At 38.4% G+C, this 27,247-nt stretch overlaps 1 long non-coding RNA gene across 2 annotated transcripts in view; it reads right to left on the bottom strand.

Annotated features, from left to right (window-relative positions):
• Positions 1 to 27,247, bottom strand: part of LOC141378199 (uncharacterized) — a 58,089-nt gene that overhangs the window by 23,793 nt on the left and 7,049 nt on the right. For both annotated transcript variants that reach the window (XR_012392079.1, XR_012392080.1), the window contains exons 2-3: positions 26,662 to 26,812; positions 26,391 to 26,531 (exon numbers count right to left, since the gene is read on the bottom strand). This is a non-coding gene — a long non-coding RNA (uncharacterized lncRNA). The remainder of the gene's footprint in view (positions 1 to 26,390; positions 26,532 to 26,661; positions 26,813 to 27,247) is intronic.

The following is a 27,247-nucleotide window of genomic DNA, read 5'->3' as shown; positions in this document are numbered from 1 at the left end:
AATTACATTTTCAAAATTCTAAGATCATTTGGCAAAACAGTGTTACAATTTAGCACAACACTATAGCTCACTTGCAAAAGCTCATATCCCTCCCAAAACAGTTCATTCGTGTGCCAAAACTAGATTCTTTTCCCATATAGAAAGTCAGTGCCACAAAAATGGCAAATATCCTTCTCAATTGCTTTGGCTCATTTCTTGAAACAGACTGGACATTCTCAACACACTTGGTGTTTTTGCCAAAGTAATGTGGATGGTTCACATGCAATAGCGTAAACCTTTCCCAAAACAGTTTACTCACGTGACAAAACTAAATTTCCTTCTCATTTAAACAGTCAATTCCCCCAAAATGCTTCGTCCCTTAAGCATTGTGTAAGCACTGCAAGTCAAAATGTTTAAATGTTTAGACTATGGCAAAGGACCACTAAAATATCCCTCATGTCCACCTTACAGTCTTAGCCCAGTCCTTCATTGACAATGGTTACTGTACTGATTTTGGCTAGCTAACAGAATATAATTGTGTATAAAACTGAAAAAAAGAAATAGGATTTTAGGGTAAGAGTAGCCTCCAAGGTTTGACGTCACACATTGCACTCATACTGCCAAGGAAATGGTAACTCCTTTTTTAATTGTAATGATCAACCACACACAAAGTAACTTCCATATATCACAGCAAAAAGAAACTGTATACAGTGCTATAAATAAAGCTGGAGTTTCATAACAGTTCTTCACTGCCTGCTGTCCTCACCCTCCTGACCATCCACACGCTGCTGTCTGTGTGGCCACAGATTCTTGTCCACATCACAGCGCATATTCTCTTTTGCAATGCAATGAGGGAAGAAATGGCGCGAATGTCGCAACCATCTCCTACAATGATCAAATGTTCCAAGGATTCACCTACTGTATGGTATTCATGGTATTATGGTCTTGACTAAGTTTGACAATTGAACAGACTATTCTGCATGTGATGACTTATACAATGAAATGACGCTGACACGTTTTAGAGAGAACAATCATTAGACTGAGAATTGACAATTAGTTAAGATCAACAAGAACTATTCACTTGGAAATTGTGCTAAATGTAGTAATCTGTCCTAAATCTGCTAAAATCTGTTCTTTATCATTTGCAAAGATGTACTAAGACATTTGCAATTTGAGGAAATGAAGGAGAAATTCAATTCTGTTGTGAACAATTGCCAAGTGGTTTGGAGGTTTGTCCATGTTGTTTTGAGAATGTAATTTCTGTTTCAAGAAATGAGCCAAACCAGTGGAGAAAAACTGTAAGTCGACGGTGCTAACCACTGAGCCACTGTGCTACCCCTAGGATACAATTTAAAGAAAGTCATATGTAATGTAATACGCTGAAGATGGAGTGAGGTTAAGTAAATTATGGAGTAATGTAAGTCTATGAGGGAACTATTCCTTTAAAGGTTAAACATACAGTCACCGACCACTTTATTAGGTACACCTTACTAGTACCCCCTTACTTGAAAGCCTTTTGGCCTTCAGAACTGCCTTAATTCTTTGTGGCATAGAAATACCAGAAATATTTCTCAGATATTTTGGGTTATATTGACATGATAGCATCACACAGTTGCTGCAAATTTATCTGCTGCACATCCATGATGCAGATCTCTCGTTCCACCACATCCCAAGGGTGCTCTACTGGATTAAGTTCTGGTGACTGTGGAGACCATTTGAGTACAGTAAACGCATTGTCATGTTCAAGAAACCAGTCTGAGAGGATTCGGGTTTTATGACGATGCATTATCCTGCTGGAAGTAGCCATCAGAAAATGGGTATCTTGTGGTCGTAAAGGGATGGACATGGTCAGCAACAATACTCAAGTAGGCTGTGGCGTTAACACAATCCTCAATTGGAACTAATGGGCCCAAAGTGTGCCAAGTATCCCCACACAAATTACGCCACCACCACCACCAGCCTGAACCGTGGATACAAAGCAGGATGCATCCATGCTTTCAATGTTGTTGATGCCAAATTCTGACTCTAGTATCCAAATGTCACAGCAGAAATCGAGACTCATCAGACCAGGCAACGTTTTTCCAATCGTCTATTGTCCAATTTTTGGTGAGTCTGTGTGAATTGTAGCCTCAGTTTCCTGTTCTTAGCTAACAGGAGTGACACCCGGTGTGGTCTTCTGCTGCTGTAGCCCATTCACTACAAGGTTTGATGTGTTGTACGTTCGCAGATGCTCTTCTGCATACCTTGATTGAAACGTGTGGTTATTTGTGTTGCTGTTGCCTTTCTAATAGCTATAACCAATCAGGCCATTCTCCTCAGACCTCTGGCATCAGCAAGGCATTTGCGCCTAGAGAACTGCACCTCATTGGATATTTTCTCTTTTTTGGACCATTCTCTGTAAACCCTAGAGATGGTTGTGTGTGAAAATCCCAGTAGATCAGCAGTTTCTGAAATAATCAGACCAGCCCGTCTGGCACAAACAGTCATGGCACGTTCAAACCCTTGTCACTTCTTAAATCAACTTTTTCCCCCCATTCTGATGCTCGGTTTGAACTGCAGCTGATTGCCTTGACAATGTCTGCATGCCTAAATGCATTGAGTTGCTGATTAGAAATTTGTGTTATCAAGCAGTTGAACAAATGTACCTAATAAAGTCTCCGGTGAGTGTATATAGTATGTATAGTTTACATGAATTTTACCTAACCTTTTTTTTTTTTTACTGAATCTGTCCTTAATTTGTTTTACATTGTATCCAAGATGAATGGATGGATCGATAGCAAGATAGACAGAAAGAACTATGAGTAGAACGATAGATCGATAGACAGACAGACAGACAGACAGACAGACAGACAGACAGTCAGATAGATAGATAGATAGATAGATAGATAGATAGATAGATAGATAGATAGATAGATAGATAGATAGATAGATAGATAGATAGATAGATAGATAGATAGATAGCGGTTCTTAAATACAATAAAACTCTTGAGATCAATAGAATAAGGGATTAATCCTCAGGTTGAATTCTTATATACATAAAACCATAAAGTTTGACCTGTTTGCCAACACGTTTTTTAATCATTGAAAATAAAAAGAAATGAAAAGTTTATGATTTCTTATTAGTATATTATATATACTATATATATATATATATATACTATAATTTATACAGATCAGATTAAGGATGTTGCCTCTTTACATCTGTTATTATGAATGGTTAGGGAACGTTATTTGACTCATATTTTCACATTTTCATTATATATACTTTGGTTGACCTGGTGAACTGACGTGTAGGAGAACTATAATTTAGATTAGATTATTTTCACCTTAACCCCTGTCAGGACTCTATATGTGACTTACACGGTATAAATCCATTCTTCCTTATAGCCTATGCATTTGGCCAAAAACAACCTCTTTCTTTTTCCCTTTTCCGCCATCACCTGATCTTTTTTTCTTATATTGTAGCCAGATAATTGCAGAATGCCACACAAGATGACGGATTGACGACCAGATGAGCCTATGGATGCTCTCACATCAACGAACACGAAAAAGCAGAACGATCACAACATAAATAGACAGATTGCAGGATGGATGAATTGATAGATCTTTTAGAGAAGGTCAAACTTCTGTGCGCACACTCTCAAACCATCGTGAAAAGAAGAGAAATTGATTGCCGCTCACAAAAGGGTTGAAATGACCAAGAAATTATTTTTCTGGGCAATGAACATTGTGAGCGAGTAAGAGAGAAAGAGAGAGAGAAAGAGTGGAAGAGAAAGGGGGAAAATGCCCAGCCTCTTTGTATGAATTGTCTCAAAAGTAACTATAGTCATCTTCAAGGGTTGCCAGTGTTCTGGTCAAATGGCCACTCTGCTAGACCAGACTTTCAGTACGTCTGCCTCATCTGAAGTTTGGCTGTTTTGCCAAAGGAGATGCTTATGATGTCATCATTTCACCTGTCAAAAGACTGCCTGTGGGACAACTGGCACCCACAAAACCCTAGCGCCCCATGGCACAAGCTTTCGATTGTGGATATCTCAGTTCCTCGATTGATGGACGTCTGCCTCCGATCCACACTGTATTACCCTGCTGGGGTGACAAGGAAGACATCTAACACACCCACCCCTTCCCACAGTGCAAATAAAGACATCTAGGGGGAAAAAATGAATGGCGCTTTAATCACATGACGTCTGTGTGCACCAAGCCGTTCAAACGGCGCGCCACTAATGGACTGCTGATGAATAGACAAAGGGAACAACCATCCACAGTGAGCAGAACAAATAGGCCTCCAGCACAAATGGAGATGTAAGTGAGGCCACTCTTTCACGTTTGGATATGTGGATTGGGGTTCAGATGATCACACCCACAGACAGAGATGAATATACGTGCCTGTGAGCAAATAAACGCACCCAGTTTTATTGTGAGCTCGCTGAGAGGCCATTACCACGAATCATAATTAATCACTTACTTATTAAGCGTTAATTGCGCTGCGCAAATGTATCCTCGTCCCAGAAATGGCCGGGCATTGAAGTCGCTGGGACAAGGCGATATTAATTTAGTCTTACTTATTAATTTCCCTAATTAAAACAACAAGACCTAGATATATAAGTGTATTCTTTGTGCTAATAAATGAGGGTTTTGAAAAGCAATAGCAAGTCAAGCGTGTCGCTGTACAAACCGTAAATCATCCTCTCGAGGGTTGATTCATACTCTTCATCATTTCTGAGCCAAACGAACATATTAAGAAGATTGCACCCAAGTTGTTGTAATTACACTCATCCTTTTAAAAAATACATGCATTCGTTTAGATAAACGGTTTTAGTCCTAATAGAACTTGCTGATCTCTTTCCACTAAAGCTTAATCATCTATCTAATAGGATCAGGATGTGTTACTGCTTTACGGGCCTTTCTAAAACAATGCCACTTTCAAGGGATAGTTCACCGGAAATTGAAAATTTGCTGTTAATTTACTCACTCTCAGGCCTTCCAAGATGGTGACTTTTTTCGCCCTTCAGTTTAATAAATTGAGGACTTATAAAGCCAAACGATCTGTCCATATACAAGAAAGTGAAAATTATTTACAACATAATATAAACACTATTCTCCCACTCCATTTGTCAACCAACGGAATCAGTCTATTCATCAGTGAGAGAAATGTCACCCTTCAGAGCTGACTGTTTGCTGAGTCTGTGGATTAGATTTAATGTTGTTTTCTGCACAGACTTTCTTTTTTTTCACTGGTATTAAAGGGTTAGTTCAACAAAAAATAATCTCTTAGTCTTCCTTATGTAGTTCCAAGCCTCTTAGATTTTTGTTCATCTTTGGAACATTTTAGATGAAATCTGAGAGCTCCCTTATCCTCCATTGACAGCAAAAATGCTCCACGAAGCTCAAAAAATGCATATTTCTTAAATTAAAAAATGCTGAAACAAAGCATTTCGAGCACACAGCTCTTCATCAGTGTTCATCACAGTAAGGTGCTCGATCATCACTCCTCATTTCCTCTGGAGTTTCATGTAATTTCGGGTGTTTCATTTTTACTTTGTCAACCTTAAAATGCAGTTTAGCACTTTCACTTTCATTCAGGAACATTTCTTGCATGCCCCCTGTGACAAATGAGATATTGGATGCGAGTATAAACTGCTGGAAGAGTGTTGTTTTATTGGAATTTGATGGGGAATCCCTGTATGGGGAAAAAACCCCTCCGCATTTCATAAATGCAGGTGTCTGTGGTCCTTCACTGACTCTGTAAGCGCAGAGAATAGTGCCGTGTGTGTATGGAATATCCTGTCACAAATAGCGGCAAAATCCTACATGACGGTGATAATCTGATTAGGTGTTTACATGTCTGCGCTGCACTTCAGTAATGCAATCTGAAGCGAATAATGCTAAAATCGGCATACTACACATGTCCGATTTCTGTTTAGTTTGATTAGGACTTTAATGCTGATCAAAAATTGCTGTTTACATGGTAGACTATTAGGCAGAATATTGTCTTAATCGCATTAAAATCGGATTATTGGTGTCCATGTAAACTCATTGTACTCATTGTTTCAGGAAATCCTTTTCCGACCTTCGAGCATCTTGAGAGTCTAAATGGAGGATAAGGGAGCTCTCGGATTTCATCTAAAATATCTTAATTTGTGTTCTGAGGGTCTCTTGGGTTTGGAAAGACATGAGGGAGAGTAATTAATTAGATAATATTAATTTTGGTTGAACTAACTCTTCAAAGAGTATTTGTTTCTATATTTGGACTCTCAAAGTACTGTAGGACTACAGTATCAGCAAAAAAATCTTCAATGTTCCACGTAAGAAAAAAGTCTCATAGTTTGGCTTGACGGTGAATAATTACACATCAAATTTTAATTTCAGTATCCTTCTACGAGAGAGTTTGCCACTTACTATTCATGCCAGCAGAAATCGCTTAATTTAGTTGCGAACTGTAGGCATGTTCCAGATATTTTAGTCTAGTATTCACTTGTGAAATAACTTAATGAGTGTCCCTTGTTTCCCCCGTGTCTCGCTTTTCTCCATGCATTTTTATCGGTTTCCTCATTTCTTTTTATCCATTTCCAAAATGGTCCACCTGAGCGGGCTAAGCGAGGGCGGGGTGCCGTAATAGCGCTAATGCCCAGTAATACGGGCCAGATATTATAATCTAAGCGCTGTCACAACGCGTTAGCCGCCGCAGACTGACGTGTCAATGCTACTGAACGCAGGTGATATGGCGGGGCAGGAAGCGCGGCCCGGTAATCGTCTAACACAGACACGTTTATTTTGAGTCTCTCTCTCTCTCTCTCTCTCTCTCTCTCTCTCACACACACACACACACACCACACACACACACACACAAACACAAACGCTTTCTTTAGGTTTTCAGGCGCGTGAAGGCTAACGACCCGTGCGCGCTCCTGTGATCACAGTGCGGTGCGCGCTTCGTTGGTGATTTATGCGTGTGTGTAATTGAGTGTTAATAAAAGGTTGTCCGTAGCGCGTGTAATTGTGTGTTCAAGACTTTCTGTGCGCGAGCGTGGATGTAATTGGGTGTTATCGATGTTGCGCGCGTTTGTGTGAGTTAGGGTAACTTCAGACTGAGAGCGCGCGCATGGCTATATGCGTTCCCCCCTGCAAGATCTGTTCTCAAGTCGGGCTCGTCTTCTATAAATCTTACTGCGCTTTCATCGCCCTTTAACAGACCGTGGAAGACGTACACTAGAGGGCATTCTATACGTGGTATAGGTTTGTTCAGTCCCTCTCCTAACTTTCGCCAACTCATTTACATTGCAAACTGGATCATTAAATGAAAGTGTTTGTTGAGTGTTGTGTGCCTTTTGTATCTATTTGTTTTGTATCTTTTTTTATGTGAACAACCCCGAAAATCAGCATTTAGTTCTGCATAATATTTCTGTGTAGCTGCATTTCTATAAAGATTAAACCGATAAGCTGTCATTTTTAAAAATATACACATTTACAAATATAGATGATTGAAATTAAGAAAAAAAGTGTCCCTGGATCACAAAACCAATTATAAGTAACATATTTAGAAAAAAAAAAAGATTTATACATCACCAAAAAGGTGAACAAATTAGATTTTTATTGATGTGTGGTTTGTTAAGATATTATAAAATAAGATATGACAATATCTGGCCAAATAGCAACTATTTGCATAATACTATTTGGAATCAGAAGATAAAACAAATCTAAATATTGAGATAATCAATAACCTTTAAAGTTGTTAAAATTCCATTTATAGCGATGTATATTACTAACCAAAAACCAAATGAAAAATGTACAAAATATCTAAATGCACCATGATATTTACTTAAAATTCTAATGGTTTTGTCATAAATATTGAAATATATATGTATATATTTAATAAAAAATTATTATTATATAAAAATAAATATTAATCATTGATATCCACTGTTGAATCTAAAATCTAAATTTCCTTTCAGTATTATTATTTAATTCAATTAAATTTATCTTTATTTCTATTGCACTTTTACAATGTAGATCGTGTCAAGGCAGCATCACATAGAAGATTATAGTGAACTGAAACTGTCAGTCCAGTTTTCAGAGTTTAAGTTCAGTTCAGTTCAGTTTAGTTCAGTGTGGTTTAATATTCACTGCTAAAAGTCCAAACACTGAAGAGCAAATCCATCGATGCGCAGCTACAAGTCCCGAACTATGCAAGCCAGTGGCGACAACGGCGAGGAAAAAACTTATAGGCGAATAAGGCGAAAATGAAGGATAAAAAAAACCTTGAGAGAAACCATGCAGGCTCAGTTGGGAACAACCATTTCTCCTATGGCCAAATGTCTTGTGCAGCGCTGCAGTCTAGACATATTATGTGTAAAACAGTAAGCCATGTCTGTATTTAGTACTGTAGGTAAAAAGCTACTTCTAGGGTTCAGAAGTGACATATGATGTGCACTTTACTATCCCATGAGGCCTCAGGAGAGGATTGGTGAATGGCAGTACAGTGACCTACTGATGATGCAGGTCATGTGATAAAGAGGATGTAGTGTGCAGAATGTCTGGATTCCATGCATTCTACGCATATTCATGCTATATACATTTTTAATGGTCGTGAAGTTAAAATTGAAATGCAGTACCTGATTTTTTTTACATGTAGTGTGTATGATTGGGGTGACAAATATTATTTTTACTGACCAGAGCAACTGCTAGACCCTTATAATAAGGCATAATTCCTAGTGAATGCTGTGACCCAGTACAATATTTCTGATTAGTCATTATATCAAATGGATTGAAATACACTTTCACTTTATTAGGTACACCTTGCTAGTACTTGCTGTTTTACCTGTTATCCATTAACTAGGACAGCCTTGACTCTCTGTGGCAAGAGTCCACACTGACAAGAGAGCATAGCACAGCTCCTGCTGATTTGTCGGTGATCTGTCTATGATTTGAATCTCTAGTCACACTTTATTTTATGGTCCGTTTGTTGAATTTAAGCTATGTTGCATCTACATGCCAACTAAATCTCATTAGATTTTAAGTAGACTGTTAGGTTGGGGTTAGGGTTAGTGTAAATTGACATGTACCTGCATAGTTTCTTATAGTCAGTTAAATGTCTGTTGAAGGAGCAGTATCAATTAAGCAGACAGTCTACTAATACTCAAATGGACCATCAAAATAAAGTTACCGAATCTCTTGTTCCAGCACATTCTAAAGTACTTTATTGGACTGAGGTTTGGTGGCTGTGGAGGCCAATTCAGTATTGCAAGCTTAGTCATGTTCAAGAAAGTTCTTTGTTATGCACATTTTGCTGCGCTCTACAGTATCAGATCAAACTAGTCTGGACATTCTCCTCTGACCTCTAACACCAACAAGGCATTCTGACCCACAGAATTATCATTCACTGGATTTTTTCTATCCTTTGTAGACATTAGCAATGGTTATGTTAAAAATATCAGCATTTATTTTCTAAAATCACTCTGGACAGCCTGTCTGGCACCAACTAACATGCTATACATTAGGAGCAAACAATTATGTGTTTAATAGATGTATAATAGACGTCTAAACTTAGATAACTTGGCTAAAACAAGGCTAAACTTGGGCTGGCAGTGAAAATCTAGTAGACATAGCCCAAAACTAGACTAGTCATGAAATAGACAGATTGGACAGACTTTATATGTGTAGTCATTCATTTCTGTTTATTTGTTGAATAGTCTAATTTTGGCCTATTCTCAGACTCCTATTAGATTTTCACTGACAGCCCAAATTTAGCCTTGTTTTAGCCAAGATGACTATGTTTAGACATCTATTAGACATCTTTTAAAAACAAAAAATGCTTGCTGGGAAGTCACTTAAATCACCTTTCTTCCTCATTCTGATACTCCGTTTAGACTTCAGCATATATTCTTAACCATGTCTACATGCATAAATGCACTGAGCTTGTGCCTTGGGATTAGATGATTAAATATTTGTTTCAACACACAACTGAACAGGTGTTGTTGTTACAAAGTTACTGGCGACAAGCTTATATAAACACAAGAATTATTTCTTTCTTAAATTTATTTTTCAGGTTTTTTTGTTTGTTCCTTTTTTAGTTTTTTAAATGTGATTGAACTTGAGGTCATGATTTTTTTCTGTAAAGTTAAAATATATATTTTACGACATAAAACAGAAAAGCATGAAGCAATAATCATTAATTTTCCTTCAGCTTAGTCCCTTTTTTATCAGGGGTTGTCACAGCCAAATGAACCACCAACTAATACGGCATATGTTTTACACAGCGGATGCCCTTCTGGCCACAACCCAGTACTTGGAAACACCCATACACACACGCACTCATACACTATGGCCAATTTAGTTCATCCAATTCACCTTTAGCGCATGTCTTTGGACTGTGGGGGAAAACAGAGCACCCGGAGGAAACCCCACATGAACACAGGGACAACATGCAAACTCCACACAGAAATGCCAACTGACCCAGCCGGGACTCAAACCAGCGACATTTTTGCTGTGAGGCGACAGTGCTAACCACTGAGCCACCGTGTAGCCCCAAGCAGTAATCAGTCTTAAGTAATTTGTTTTCTATTTGGTCACTAGAAAATCACTTTCAGAGGGATACTGCACAAACTGTTTGTTTGAACCACTTACATCTTAAATGCTATCAAATTGGAAGACTAAAGCTAACATGTTCAATTAATTTATCTTTTTTTTATCTCATGAAGCTGTAAAACTTTACAGTTGGTGGTGGATCCTCCAAGAATTGTTTAGCTTGATTTATTAAATGTTTGAACATGCACCCAAAGAGGTGTTGTGGAGTATTTCACAGACCCTTTAATCTGAAGAATTGTACAATGGATCAGACTTGGTAATTTAGCTGAGGATTAAACCTGCGATGTTAACAATTGTAGTGGGATTTACTGCTTGAGGTTCATAAATAAAAATAGAATACAAAATGAAAACTATATAAAACGTTTAAATTGTTAAAATGTTGGTATTTGTGGTGATAAACAGCTTTGTGTTGTGAATGTGTTTATGTGTCACAGTGTGCATGAAATCGAAAGAAAAAAAGCCCCTGACTGGCACAATCCAGTCATTTCTACAAACTATAAAAATGTTTTTCGTTTATTTATGTTTTTTGATTTGAAAAGTATTTTCCAACATATTTTAAAGACATAAAATAGATGAAGAAGTTTTTGCACATCTGAAGTAGAGCAGAATAGAATGTACAGGTGCAGGGTAGTTTTGTGTGTGTGTGTGTGTGTTAAAGAGTGTGCATGGTTTGGGGCCTGTTTAATTGATGTGGGCTGAGCATCGATCCCCCCCGCCTAGCCTAATGAAGGCCTGATTGGTTTGTGAGGGCTGGCTGGTTCTGCTCAGCTGCCCGGGCGGCCCGTGCTAATCCACAGCACAGCGCATTAACACACACTCAATCCACCATCACTCTCTCTTGCCCCCCCTCCCAATCTTCCTTTCTTAAATTCTTTTCTCTCTGTCTTTTCTTTCTCTTTCAAACTCTCTATTCATTTTACCTTGAACTATTTAGTTTCCTTTCCTTTTCTCCGAAAAGTTTTACCTCTGAATGATTTGTACTTTTGCCAAAAAAAGCTTTATACATGTCATACATACAGTATATAGTGTTGGACAATGAAGCTGAAACTGCTTTTAGACCACAATAATTCATTAGTATGTTGTAGGGCTTCCTTTTGCAGCCAATACAGCATCAATTTGTCTTGAGAATGACAGATACAAGTCCTGCACAGTGGCTAGAGGGATTTTTATTCTTTTTAAAGAATATTGACCAAGTCACTACGTGATGCTGGTGGAGGAAAACATTTCCTGACACGCTCTCCCAAAACACCCCAAAGTGACTCAATAATATTTACATCTAGTGACTGTGCAGGCCATGGGCAATGTTCAAATTCACTTTCTTGTTTTGCTGTGTGTATTGGTACATCATCTTCCTGATACATGGCATACCCTTCAGGATATAATGTTAGAACCATAAGATGCAAATGGCTCTCCAGAGTGGTTCGGTAGTTCTTGGCAGTGACATGCTCATCTAACATAAGTATTGGGGCTAGGAAATGTCATGATATTGCAGCCCAAACCATCACTGTTTTATCCACATGCTTCATTCTGGGCATGCAACACTCTGACTGGTAGGCTTCATTGGGACTTCTCCACACCGCAACTCTCCCAGAATTGGGAAAGACATTGAATGTGAACTCATCATAGGACAAAACATGTTTAACATTGTCTACAGCCCAAGATTTTCACTGCTGGAACAAATGAAACATACATTTGACATTGGCATGAGTGACCAAAGGTTTGGGGATAGCAGCCTGGCCATGTATATTGACCTTGTGGCTCTCCCGACAATCCGGGTTGTCCTCTTTTGAACTCTGATATGTCACCCATAATGTTGTTCATTGCAATATTTTAAGCAAAACTGTGCTATTACTCTGGTAATTAAACCTTCAAACTCTGCTTTTACTGTTGGAATCTGCAATCAACACACACACGTACATAAATACATACACACTTACTGGCCACTGGTTCAACAGATTGTTTGTGCAAATATCTAATCCACCAATCACATGGCAGCAACTTAATGTATTTAGGGATGTAGATGTGGTCAGGATGATCTACTGAAGGGCAAATTGATTATCAGAATGGGGTAAAACTAACTTTGAAAATGATGTTGTTTGTATCAGATGAGCTGATTTGCATATTTCTGAAACTGCTGATCTACTGGAATCTTCATGCACAACCCTCTCTAGTTTTTAGAGTGGAAATATCCTGTGAGCAGCAGTTATTTGAGAAAAAATTACTTAAATGGCCAGACTGGGAAAAGTTGTTAGAATGACAACAGTGACCCTTTTCAAACAGAAAATGAGGGATACAGTTCACAAGATTCACCAAAACAGGCAATTGAAGTTTTACGGTGTATCTGCTTCAGGTTTGCTGGTCCCACTTTTTATTAGGTGGCCTTAACTACCCTGCAGGCACAGGATGTCAACATGACGACATATTGACATTGTACCCCAACGTACCCCAACGTCGAGTCACATTGGATTTTGTTTGGAAATGAAAATCAGGTTGAAGTCAAAATACAATGTCAGGCTGATGTCACTGTCCAACGTCCAACATAAAATCAGCCTAAAATCAATCAAATATTAACGTCTAACCAAGTTGCACTTTGACGTTGTGTGGATGTTACCATTACAACATCTATCAGACAATAGATTCTAGTCACTTTCTAACAAAACCTTAAATCAACCATCAATTTAATGTCATGAATGGACGTCACAATAACGTTGTCCAGACGTTGGCTAGAAACTGAATTTTGATCACCTGACGTCACGACCTAAATCTAACGTAATATTAACGTCTTATGTTGTGTGCCTGCTGGGTACAACCCCAAATCAGAAAGAGTAAAAATTTTCAAATTTACTTTGACTTTCATTGCAGACAATATGAACACAAAATATTTCATAATTTGTCAGGTCAAATTCATTTTATTTGTAAATATACATTCTTTCCTGTCATTTAGACCTGCGTAGTCTCCCGTATTTCAGACCCATCGCCCACCACCCTCCTGTTTTGTTATTTTCCCCGGAAAACTGCCATAATTTCAACACAATCTCACGGCAATTCGTAACTTTTTAATTTAGTGGCTAATTCATATGAATTTGTACGATCTAATTCGTACAATTTGCTCATCCCTCAATCACGGTTGGGTTTAAGGGTGGGATTAGGTGCCACGCCTTCTATGTAAAATTGTACAATTCCATACGATTGAACTCATACAAATTCGTATGAGTTAGCCACTAAACTGACAAAACGTTTTCTCGTGAGATCAGGTTGGTAATTCCATCCACCCCCTACCATTTTATCGCTGTCCCCTAATTGAGCCCTGTTAATTCATTAACAAATAATACATGTAAAATAATGATTTATTCCAGTAAGATCACTTTAAGGAAACTAAATAATCTCTCAACAAGTATAAGATCCCTTTCCTACATCACAAGGGACCTAAAATCATGGTGGCATGTTTGTCTTACTGCTTTCAGAGGCTTGTCCATTTTCATGTGTCAATTTCCATGCAAATTCACAGATACTGAGAATTTTTATTTTTTGATCTGACAAAGGTGAAAAGGGCAGATTTAGTGGAATGGTCTTTTAGCTGTTTTTTCCTCAAAATATTTCACCGCCTTGGAATTTTCATCTGCCAATCAGAATCAAGCATTTCACAGACCCATAGTGTAAACTATATTAAATACAGTAGATTGATAAAGCAGGTTTACCAGCCATTACTCTGTGGTTCATTATCATATTGTTCACAAATATTATGAATTTTCTTATTTGCTGCTTTAGGTATTAATGCTGCTGCTTTATATTTTTATAATAATAATTTTTGTAACATTATATATAACTTTAGCAACTCAAAGTAATCAGCATTCAGCAGACCTTGAATTGATAAAAAATGATGTGTATTTGGTTTTTAAAAACTTGAAATAAAACATTACCCCAACATTTGAATGGTAGTGTATAAATATATTTGATACTTTTATTAAATATATTTTGAAACGCTAAATATCATTCCTACTTAACAGACATATAGTCTGTTTAAACTTTCAACCACATGTGTTTTTTGGGTGGTATGAATCTTATTTGTCTGATGCTGTACTGTTTATTTATGTGATGTTATAGTCCCCCTCACTGTTGATATCATAATTTGTTATCACACATAATGCTTTTTGTCAGGTACACATCTGTTCTCATAAATCTCATAGTGGATTCACACTGTTAAAGAAGGTGACAGCCCTGTTACAAAAAGCTGGTGGCAGATCTTGGGGATTGGTGGCCGTGATATGGTTTCCACATCAGACTGACTCGCAAAATTTGTCAAAGCAATCTCCCTGGTGCTTTCCTCTCCAGAGGTGTCTCAGTTTTGCCACTTCACTGCTCAGTAAATTTTGATTCACCAGCTTTTGCGATGAGTTTTTGCTTTTATCTAGACTTTCCATTTATATCAGTTCTTTATTTTTGACACTAGCTTTTCACTTTTTGATAACGGGGCACCTGTATTTGACCTTGTGTAACCACGGGTAGAAACCTTTAAAAATGCCCTTGATTGGAAATGAGCAAATATTAATTGCTTTAATGCAGAATTATTACAGAACACTAAAGCTCTTAAGCCCATTATGATCACAATCACAATGACCTTCATCCGTTTGTAGCGCTGCCACATAATTGAGGTACGCTTTCTGTTATGTTCATTAGATGTGTGAATAGGCCTGGCAGTAAAGCATACTCACGGTTCTTGAGGCTCCGAATATGCAAATGAGTAATGGACTTTTATTTTAGATACTTTATTTTGAAGGGATGAGGTGAGGTGAATGTATCGGTGTTCTATTTCCTGTTCTGTTGATCTTTTTTCTATACATATACATATTCACATAACATACTCACCACAAGGGGGAGATAGAGGGCACCTGGACATTACTCACAGTGTCATCCGAAGAAGTCAGAGGAGCACATGGAGTAAGAGTTTGCCAAGGTCTACCTTTTTCTTGTTTTCGTGTGCGAAGGACAATCGTTTTTGTGGATTTTTTGCCCTTTTTGGACTTGTTAGTCTTTCAGGTCTGAAGTAAAGACTATCCTAAGAGGACACTTGCAACTTATGATGGTACAATTATCTGGACTCAAACCTTTCTGGTGAGAACAATCCATTTTGCATATACTCTCATCCACGGACTTTGGACTTTGCACATATACATACATACATACACACACACCCTCACTCACCATTTTTGTATTATGTTATTGTATAAATGTTGTTTGTGTTTTTGTTTCATTGTTAATATTTGTTCAGAGACATTTGTGGTTCTATTACATAAACTATCTCTCAATCCATGATGAAATTTGAATACAGAAACTAGAGAATTGAACCATATCTTTTATTTTTTTCTTGTGTATCCCGTTGATTTAAAGACGAGTGTTACATAGTGGTGGCCAGTACGGGGAAATTCAATATTTAGCACTAGTTCTCTGTTTCATTTTTTTATCATGGATACTGCATATACAACTGTGGATGAAGTTGAAATTACAGAACCACAAATTAACCCTGTAATACACACTGTTGATTTAAGTGAAGGAAATGAAACTGATTATACAGGTGAACAATTTACAACTAGACGTAATCCAACTGAACAATTAACATCACTGCTTAGTTCATTATATATATCGGATCATGATCAAACTGCTGATGTTGTTTCTGATGAAGTGGGTAATCAAGGAATTCATGATGAAGTTTTTCAGTTAAAGGAGGATTTATTGGCCCTTTCTGATAAAGTTCAAAATATGGAACATGACTTTAACCAAGCTTTTGAGAGTACAGTGAATCGTGAAACAAACTTTAGACAAGCTTTAGATGATCGTTTGAACAGTATGCAAGAAAACTTTGAGGATTCATTGAAGAAATTAGAAAAAGCTGTCATTGATTGTTTTCTAAGGAGAGATGAAAAATGGGAAAGTAAAATTAAACAAATTTACTCCACTAGCACCCCTTTTCCTTCTAGAAGGCAAACTAGACAGACAAATGTTACCCATTCTGATCTTTTTTCTGCTGCACAGTCACCTATAACCCAACCATCTTTTAATGCTACTTACCATGTTTCTGCTCCTAGTTCCTCAGGTCACCAGACACAGTCTGACGCTAACGTTTTACCTGGTTCATCCTCCTTTTTCGCTCGACCTCCGGTACGTCTGGAGTTCCCCTCTTTTGGTGAAACCTGTGAAACAGCTGATGTATTCAACTTCATAGAGAAATGTGAAGACTATCTAGAGGTGAGACCATTGTCCAATATAGAGCTATTAGGTACACTTAGCACTGTTCTGCAAGGTCCAGCTTTAAGTTGGTGGAAGGCTGAAAAGGGAAAGGTGAAAGACTGGGAATCCTTTAAAAGAGCATTAATGGATGCATTCCTACCAGCTGACTATATGTCTGAAGTAGAAGAAAAACTTAGAAATATGGTACAGCAGCCCAATCAACGGCTCAGGGATTTTGCATACAATTATCGTGCTTTATGCCTGAAATGGAAACCAGATGCTTCAGAAGAAGAGCTGGTGAATAGGATTCTGAATAACATCAACCCCAGAGTTGCAGGATGCTTGAGGGGGACAGTTAATACTGTTAGTCAACTGGTGAAAGTGGGAGCACTGGTGGAAAAGGACTGCATGGGGACAAAGGAGTACTGGAAGAAAGTGGAAAGTAGTAATGAAAGAGACAAGAACAAGAAATCATCTGAAGCTGGTTCACGTAAACATCTGGCTGGTGTGACTTTAACCCAACATCATCCAACATCCTTCTTGTTGGGAGTAACCATTAAAGTGAATGAACAGGAGATAACAGCCATCCTGGATACAGGTAGTACCTTTACATTAATTCAAGAGAGTGTGTGGAAGAGACTAAGATGTAAGAGAGTTGAAGCATCAAAGACTCTATCCTCTCAAAAATTCATCATGGCTGATGGAACCATTCACCACTCTAAGGATCATCAGTTGATGAGTGTTGAGTGGCATGGAGGAAAGTTCGAGATTGGAGCCTTCATTATGAAAGATTCTCATTTGGCTCTCCCTGTTATCATTGGACTTGACTTTCTGAAGCTCGCCAGAGTGGTGGTGGATTTAGAACAAGGGAGATATGGTATGAGAAGAGGAAAAGACTGTGAGTACTTCCCCTTCATGTCTGTTTTACCTCCTTGTTCCCAGGAAATGCCTGTAAGTCCATCCTGCTCAGTGAGACATGCTGCACTCCACCTGTACTGTGCTGTTCCACCTGACTATCAACCAAAAGTTACTGATCCATCTGACACATCAAACATCTGTTTTCCAGAAGAAGTAAGAGACTTGATCATTGCATGGCCAATTACCACCTCAGAAAAACTTGGGCAAACATCGATTTATCAACACAAAATCACCCTCACAGACCACACTCCAGTAACATCAAGAGCTTATAGAGTATCTCCATTGAAGAAACGCATTATTGAAGAGGAGGTAGATCGAATGCTGGAGAACAACATCATTGAGCCTTCTTTCTCACCTTGGTCTTCTCCGGTGGTCCTGGTCCCTAAGGAAGATGGAACTTATCGTTTCTGTGTAGACTACAGACGTCTTAACAAAAAGACCATCTTCGATGCTTATCCCATGCCTCTAATTCAGGACATCTTGGAGTCATTGGAGGGAGCTACTTGGTTTACATCCTTGGATTTAAGATCTGGATATTGGCAAGTCGAGATGGCAGAGGAAAGCAAGGAGTTGACTGCTTTTATCACCACCAAAGGCCTATTCCATTTTAAATCAATGCCATATGGACTGAAAAACTCTGCTGCAACATTCCAACGACTAATGGAGAGAGTGTTGGGAGAGTTGAGGGGTAAGATATGCTTTGTCTACATCGATGATATCATCATTTATTCAAAAACCCCAGAAGAACATAAGAAACACTTACACCAAGTATTCGAGAGACTTACTCAGGCCAACCTAACCCTGAACGTGAAGAAATGTCAGTTTTTCACCAGACAACTGAAATTCCTTGGACACCTGATCACTGAAAGAGGGATAGAAATGGACAAAGAAAAGATTCAAGCAGTGGTGGATTTTCCTACACCATCTGACTTGAAGTCCCTCCAGCGGTTTTTGGGGTTAGCAGGTTGGTATCACCGCTATATTCCTCATTTTGCTGATATCACTGCCCCCCTAAATCAGTTAAAGAAAAAAGGAGTGAGATGGGATTGGACTGAGGAATGTCAATCAAGTGTGAATGCTCTGAAGCAATCCCTACAACATGCACCTATACTTGCACAACCAGATACCACTAAGCCTTTCCAGATACACACAGATGCTAGTGATGTGGGACTAGGAGCTGTACTTACTCAAACTTGTGACAACCAAGAGAAAGTAATCGCCTATGCTTCAAGGACTCTGTCTCCAGCAGAGAAGAACTATAGTACATCAGAGAAAGAGTGTTTGGCGGTGGTCTGGGCAGTAGAAAAGTGGAGACATTACTTGGAAGGAATGCCTTTTGATGTTTTCACAGATCATTCTGCATTGACTTGGGCATTTAATTGCCCAAAGACCTCTTCTCGTCTAACACGCTGGACCCTGAGGCTGCAGCAATTTGACTTTAGAGTGCATCACCGTAAAGGGTGCGTAAACTTAGTACCTGACGCCCTGTCAAGAGCTGGTGATTCATCAGTACCTAACCCTTGTCTTTCCATCACTTCAACAACTGCATCAGAGTTACCCATCAGTCTGGATGAAATTCAAAAAGCTCAACAAGATGATAAAGCTCTCCTCCAGTTAACATCCACTCCATCACGCTGTGTTGCCAAAGATCAAGCCATTACCTTTGAGAAAATCCAAGGTATTTGGTACAGAAAAGTTCCCCTAAAAGGTGAAGGGAATAAGTATCAGCTTGTGGTACCAGAAGAATTCACTCAGAACTTTCTTCACTACTTCCATGATAATCCACTAGCTGGTCACTTGGGTCAACTCAAAACTCTTCTGAAGATCTTGGAAGTGGCATGGTGGCCATCTATAAGAAAAGAGGTCTGGAGTTATGTTAAGAGTTGTAAGCTCTGTCAGCAGTACAAGCCTAGTAATAGTAAACCCTCTGGACTTTTGCAGAGTAATTTAATTACTGAACCAGGACACACTCTAGGGACTGACCTGATGGGACCATTCCCTATGAGCAAGAAGCGGAATGCTTATATTCTTGTGATTGTGGAATACTTCACAAAGTGGACTGAATTATTTCCCTTGAGAGACAGTAAGACCCAAAAGATTGCAAAGATTCTCAAAGAGGAAATATTTACCCGATGGGGTGTCCCAAAGTATTTGGTCTCAGACAGAGGTCCACAATTTACTTCTTCCATCTTGTCCGATGTGTGTAAATCCTGGGGATGCATACAAAAGCTAACTACTGCTTACCATCCACAAAGCAATCTTACTGAGAGGGTAAATAGGACTCTTAAAACCATGATCGCTTCCTATGTAGGCCAACAACACCAGAACTGGGACCAGTGGTTGCCCGAGTTAAGGTATGCCATCAACACCGCACAGCAGGAGACAACTGGTTGTACCCCAGCGGAGCTTATGGTAGGACGTCAGATCCATGGACCTCTGGAAAGACTCATACATTTGCCTCCATCACCTGAACAAGCATCATACACTGTACTGGATCGACAACACTACCTTCAACAGGAGGTCGTGCAAAGAATGAGGATGAACCAGGCTAAACAAGCTAAGTACTACAACCTTAAAAGGAAAGATGTACAATTTAAGGTGGGTGACTTAGTTTGGCTTAAAACTCACCCTTTATCCAGTGCAGTCAGTAAATTCACCTCCAAATTAGCTCCGAAGTGGGAAGGACCTGGGGTGATTACTAAGAGAAAAGGGCCAATAAATTACTCTGTATCATGGGGTGATCCACCAAGAACTGATTGTTTTAATGTGGTTAATTTAAAACGCTTTTATGGTCGTTCTTCCTCCGAGATGCCGGCTGGGGGGGGGATCTATGTAGCGCTGCCACATAATTGAGGTACGCTTTCTGTTATGTTCATTAGATGTGTGAATAGGCCTGGCAGTAAAGCATACTCACGGTTCTTGAGGCTCCGAATATGCAAATGAGTAATGGACTTTTATTTTAGATACTTTATTTTGAAGGGATGAGGTGAGGTGAATGTATCGGTGTTCTATTTCCTGTTCTGTTGATCTTTTTTCTATACATATACATATTCACATAACATACTCACCACAAGGGGGAGATAGAGGGCACCTGGACATTACTCACAGTGTCATCCGAAGAAGTCAGAGGAGCACATGGAGTAAGAGTTTGCCAAGGTCTACCTTTTTCTTGTTTTCGTGTGCGAAGGACAATCGTTTTTGTGGATTTTTTGCCCTTTTTGGACTTGTTAGTCTTTCAGGTCTGAAGTAAAGACTATCCTAAGAGGACACTTGCAACTTATGATGGTACAATTATCTGGACTCAAACCTTTCTGGTGAGAACAATCCATTTTGCATATACTCTCATCCACGGACTTTGGACTTTGCACATATACATACATACATACACACACACCCTCACTCACCATTTTTGTATTATGTTATTGTATAAATGTTGTTTGTGTTTTTGTTTCATTGTTAATATTTGTTCAGAGACATTTGTGGTTCTATTACATAAACTATCTCTCAATCCATGATGAAATTTGAATACAGAAACTAGAGAATTGAACCATATCTTTTATTTTTTTCTTGTGTATCCCGTTGATTTAAAGACGAGTGTTACACGTTTGACCATTAAATTTGGGTCTCACAACATAATTTGTCCATTGTTGTACACTAAATGTAAAGCTTATTTGATTGCATATTGAATTTTCAACATTTATCAGCTTGTTAGTTTTCCTTTTTAAGCAAGAAAAGCAATTAGGAAGAGATTTTTTGTTTATAATGGTGGAGCCAAGGTGCAGATCATTTTTTAATATGAATTCAATACAGAGAGGGGGAGCAAATCTTATGCAGACAGCAATGAAAACACGCAAACACATTACACACAGTACATGTGATAGAGTGCCAAAGCTAATTATAGTGCAACCAGTGAGGAGTGTAGAGATCTAGTGGAAATTAAAATGTAGAAAGCTCCAGGCTGATTACATATGTTGAATTAATTGTATTGCGATTCGTTCAAACAAATGCAGTTATTAGTGAAATGTTTACTTTGTGAGGCACTGATTGTGGCTGATTGTGCACTGTATTTGAACCAGACACTTTATTACAAGAAGTTCAACTGCTTTCAGATGCAAATACCTAGCTAGCCAGTTCGGAGACACCCAAAGTTGGCCGATGGAAATCTTTGATTTGGCCCGCCATCCAATCTGAGCAAAGATTTAGAATGATGGGAAGGTTGGGGCGAATGCCTTTAACAGACATCGTCATTTACCTCTTGTTTGTTTGTTTAATTGTTGAGCTACAAAAAAGCCAACTGAAAATTAAATGTTTCAATTTAATGTGCATGAATCAGAAGTGAAAATGTAAATACTGTCACTTGAAGATAGAGGACAATGCACAAGGCGGTGCAGCTTGACTCATGTATTCAGCATTGAATATCATTGTGTTTTAAATGTGTTTGTTTATGTTTTTAATTATAACATAATAATAGTATATATATATATATATATATATATATATATATATATATATATATATATATATATATATATATATATATATATATATATATATATATATATATTATGATTAAAGTATTAATTCTATTTATTTTTAAATGTTAAAACATAAGGAAATCACCATTGCAGCTTTATTGGTACTGTATATTTACCTTTGGACATCCACCCTCAATCAAGTTTGGTTTTTGGCCCTTCATAAGCAAAAGTTTAGACACGTCTGATCTAGTTAGTAATCACAATCACCAGGAACTCAATTTAGACATGGAGACATGCTTAAGACGATCTGCTAGAATTTTAAATAAGTATCAGAATATAGAAGGAAAGTTAATTTAAGTAACATTGAACATACACGTTTGTTGGTGTTGTCACTGTTCTGAGTATTTCAGAAACGGCTGAGCTGCTGAGAGTAGTCGCGATGCTCATGACTATGCAACATTTTCAAAATGATCTGCAATTAATAAAAACATAAAAGCTGTTTTGTGTATGCCAGGCCAGTATTTGGCTCTGCCACCTTGTTAGTAAACAGTACCTCAAGGAAAGTGATGATGTAGCGGGTCCTGTCTATGTATAATTTGCTGGCTGTGAAAGATGCATCTTTGCTTTTGGTTGTAATGTGGAGTAAATCCAAACTTTGCTGATAAAGTATTAGGAAACACTTAAGCAACAACAACACTACCACATACTCTGCTATTGTTGTATATGTTTGTGACACTATCATTAATATGGCTATCAATTTCATGACAATTTTAATTGTTGGGTGTTTGCATTGACACAGCAATGGCAGTATTTTCAAAAGCTTTTTTTTCTTTGCAGTGGCAAAAACAACATCATTGTCTAAATGAACAAGTAAAACATATAAACAGTTATGTGAAAATGGCCATTTAACGGTCCTGTGAAGTGCTTTGAAATATACATTTTTATTCTATGTTTGACATAATCTCAACTGAAAAATTAAGAGTGTAGCTCCTCCCTTTTCAAACAAAACAGCCAATAGCGTTTTGTTTTATCATCGTTCTGCCTGTGAGAGTGGTTGAGCTCAAGTGCATCAAATGCAAAGCAAATAAGTATTGTCTTGAAAGGGACGAGGCATGTCAGATACTTGAGAGCATTTGATTGGTTAGGATTTGATGAGAAACTGAAGTATAAGGTAATTTGAATAAAACCGTCGATCCATTTAGGCTGAAGTGGCAAACTACAAGCTTTACATGTTTCTATCAGTTTTAAATCTTCTAAATGTGAATTTTGTCACTGTTCTTGAGCAAACTAGATTATAGATATCCTTAAAAATGAACAATACTGATACTAACATCTAGAAAACTCAAGGGGATATTTAAATAACCCCTTGTTACAACCAAATTCTGCACAGGAACATCTCTGAGCACATAACACATCAAACCTTGGAGCAGATGATCTACAGCAGCAGAAGGAGAGCACACAGTCACCACTCTTTACCTAAACGATCCGCAAACTGAGGCTTCAATCAGAGCAGGCTCACCAAAATTATACAACAGAAGATTGGAAAAAGGTTGCCTGGTCTCTCGATTTCTGCTGCAACATTCTTGTTAGAATTCAGCATAAAACCTGAAAGCATGGATCCATCCTGCTTTGAAGTAACATTTCAGACTGCTGCTTCTGGTGTAATGGTGTGGGGGAGATTTTCTCCCTCCATGTTGTGCCCTTCAGTACCAACTGACCACACAGCCTACCTGTTTTGAGTATTGTTGCTGACCATCTCTATCCTTCTATGATCACAGTATATGTATCTTGTAATGCTGCTTCCAGCAGGATAAAGCCTTGACACAAAGCTCAAATCATCTCAATCTGGTTTCCAATAAAACACCTTTGGGATGAAATAGGAAATTCGCATCATGGATTGACAGCCGACAAATCTGCAGCAACTGCATGAAGCTTTCATGTCAATAAAGACTAAAGTCTCCAAGGAATCTTTCCACAACCTTGTTGAATCTATGATATGAAGAACGAGGGCAGTTTTGAAGGCAAGAAGGTTCAACCCGATACTACTATTAGGGATTACCTAATAAAGTCTTTCAAACAAGACTTGTGTATGTAGGCTTGTATGTGTGTGTCATTGTGAATGAGTGACAGTTTACTACAAAGACATGTCACCCACGTATCCATCCGGACTTGTATCTGAGAGTCCATGCAAGCATATCAACTAGGCTGTGCTACTGCCACCTTTGTTATCTGTCACTCTCTGTCAGTCAAGCAGCTGGTGGAAATGCTCAGAATGCTGTACCTGATCAGCTTGGCCACTGGGGCTGTGATATTTAAAGAGCTCCTATTATGGGATTTTGAATATGAGCTTCCATGTAGTGTGAATGAAAACATCCAGCTGAGGTTTAAAGCTGAAAGTGCACCATGTTTATAACTATTGATTCTTTAACAAAATAGTCGACTCTAAGTCGAATAAATGAATAGTGTTGGGTTCGGATCTTTTCCTGAACGCATCAACGTCAATACAGTACATCACCAAATATGAAGTGCTGGATCCTGTAAAACATGAATGTGCCTTTCTCTTCAAACACTAGCGGAGCGTGGAGGATCATGGGACTGATCATGACACGAAGATGGCCATCACTGACAGATGAAGTTTTGGCAGTGGGGAATAAAAATACCACAGTATCGCCAGCCTAGTGCTGTGTTTGCTCCTGTCATTTTTCTGAATTTTAATACAACAACCTATGCTGCAATGTGGGACTCGTCTGCCGTTTGTTTGCTATTAAAGGAGCAGCAGAGACTATTATGTATGGAACTTTGTCAGACTCTGTCACTGTCAACTTGAACAGTTCATATGGACCAGTTTCTTCTTCCTCCAGATCATAACATGTAAGTGTAATTGTTGCCTCGTTTTCTGTAATTTGCAAAATATGTATTTCATTATGTTTTGTAACTTGTCATAGTTCCACCTGGCTTGTAATCACTTATCTGTAATAGATCAGTGCTTGTACTGTAACTCTCAAGTTAAATCTTTATGGGCTATTTACATATTGCCTGCAAAACCACATTGAAAACATGACGCATGCTTCTTCCTTTACCGGTTAAAATGTGTTTCTGAACTCGCAATCCTCTGCTGTGTGTCTTTGCTATGGCCATCATCAGCTGTTCCTCACATGCGGCACGGTCAATTTTCAAAATAGTTCAGCTTTTGTCACTGTGTGGATTAACAATGAATGTGTGTCATTGTTATTACTTGGATTTAGGTTTAAAAGTAGAGTAAAATACTGGTCTTTGACTGCATTGCTTTAATGCATTCCTGCATTGGGCTCTCACATGCTCTGTGCTTCATAGCTTCATAATCGTGGTGGGAGTTTCTCTCTGTCTAGTGCTGAACTCAGTTGACCAATCACAACAGACTGGGTCATCGGACCTATCAGCGCAGATTAGACTAACGCAAAGGAAGGGTTTGGGAACAAATTAGTTGCTGAACAAATCATATGGGAGTATTTGGAATAATTAGGTAAAAATAAATGCATATTATAAAACAATGTTTTTAAATAGTGCTTTTTGACCTTGCATGCATATCAGCCTGTTGTTGGAGACCCCCAAAACCGAAATGCGACCTTTTATAATGCAAAATAGTGGCTCTGTAAGAGTAAGAATTGCCATTTTAAGGTCATCACATGTAGAAAAACACATTTGAAGCTATTGCATTCATTTAGAGGCCTGGACAACATTCTTTTTACATTTATCATTTGTCATTCTTTTTACAAAATCATTGCAAGTCGCAAGTTCCCTTGTTAGTAACAATTAGATGATGTTTCTGGAATCTATTTTTCAACAAACATTCAGCAATAGTATTGCAAATTTCTTAAATAAAAATTTCTTAACAAACATTCTTAAATAAAGAATGTGTGACAGTTCCAAACGTTTCCTGTTAGATGGTTTATTTAATAATACATTATACTGCGGTAGTTACAGAAGCAAGCTAGCACATTGGGATTTGGAAAAACATGCCTTGTAATGATTTGTCTATTATTTGACTATATAATTTTCAGTAAAAAATGCGTTTATCCCAACATAGGCTCATTCTGAAAACGTAGCCCTATATACATTTCTGGAGATTTATGTATTTGTAGCCAGAGCTACGTATGGCTGCATTTAGTTTTTAAAAAGATTGCTACAGGGTGGTATGACACTGTTCACGCTTACCAGCTGACTGCTTACCTCCGTATGGATGGCTTTCTCACTGTTACCAGTTTGTCCAGTAGCTTGCCATGTCTGTCGGCAGACTTGAGATGCAGAGAGGAGTTGACCACGACAATGGGGTTTGAGTCCAGCAAGAGCGGTTCCAGAAAGCAGGTGAAACTTAAACAGAAGCCAAATATAAAAATGAACAAGTAAACAGGGTAACAGGGTGAGAATGTGGTAAAATCTGAAAATGTGTTAAAAATCAGGCGTGGGCGTTTCTTTTTCTTGATTGCTTTTTAAAACTTACGGTGGTGCTTAGGGAATAGAGGGTGGGTCAATCTTTTCTTTTGAAAACACTATTGGTTGGCCTTGGGGAAGGAGGAGGGTGGGTCAGTCAGTCAGTCAGTTGACAGTGACCTCTGGTGGATTTACACAGGAACAGCAGATGCGATTGGCACCTGTGAGAGAAGTTTGAGATCTCAAAAAGCATACACAGGGCTCTATTTTGACAGTCGATGCGCAAAGCACAAAACGCAACGCGCAAACACTTTCAGGGAGTGTCAGAATGCATTTTTGCTAATATAAGGATGGAAAAATCCGCTTTGCGCTGTGGCGCATGGTCTAAAAGGGTTGAGTTTATTTTCTTAATGCGTTATAGCTGTGTTTTGAGAATAAACCAATCAGAGTCTCATCTCCCATTCCCTTTAAGAGCCAGTTGCGTCGCGCCATAAGCGCATTTACTATTTACTTTTTACTTTACTATTTACTTTACTATGTAAAGTAAGTGTAAATGGAAAAACTGAGCATTTCACTAGCAAGAAAACAGTTAAACAGAGCATCTACTACGCGAGAATGAGAGATAAATTATCTCTTTCACTTTCGCTCTCGTGGAT

The sequence above is a fragment of the Danio rerio genome, chromosome 16 (genome assembly GCF_049306965.1).
Source record: "Danio rerio strain Tuebingen ecotype United States chromosome 16, GRCz12tu, whole genome shotgun sequence".
NCBI lineage: Eukaryota > Metazoa > Chordata > Actinopteri > Cypriniformes > Danionidae > Danio > Danio rerio.
This window is presented reverse-complemented; position numbering and strand designations above follow the sequence as displayed.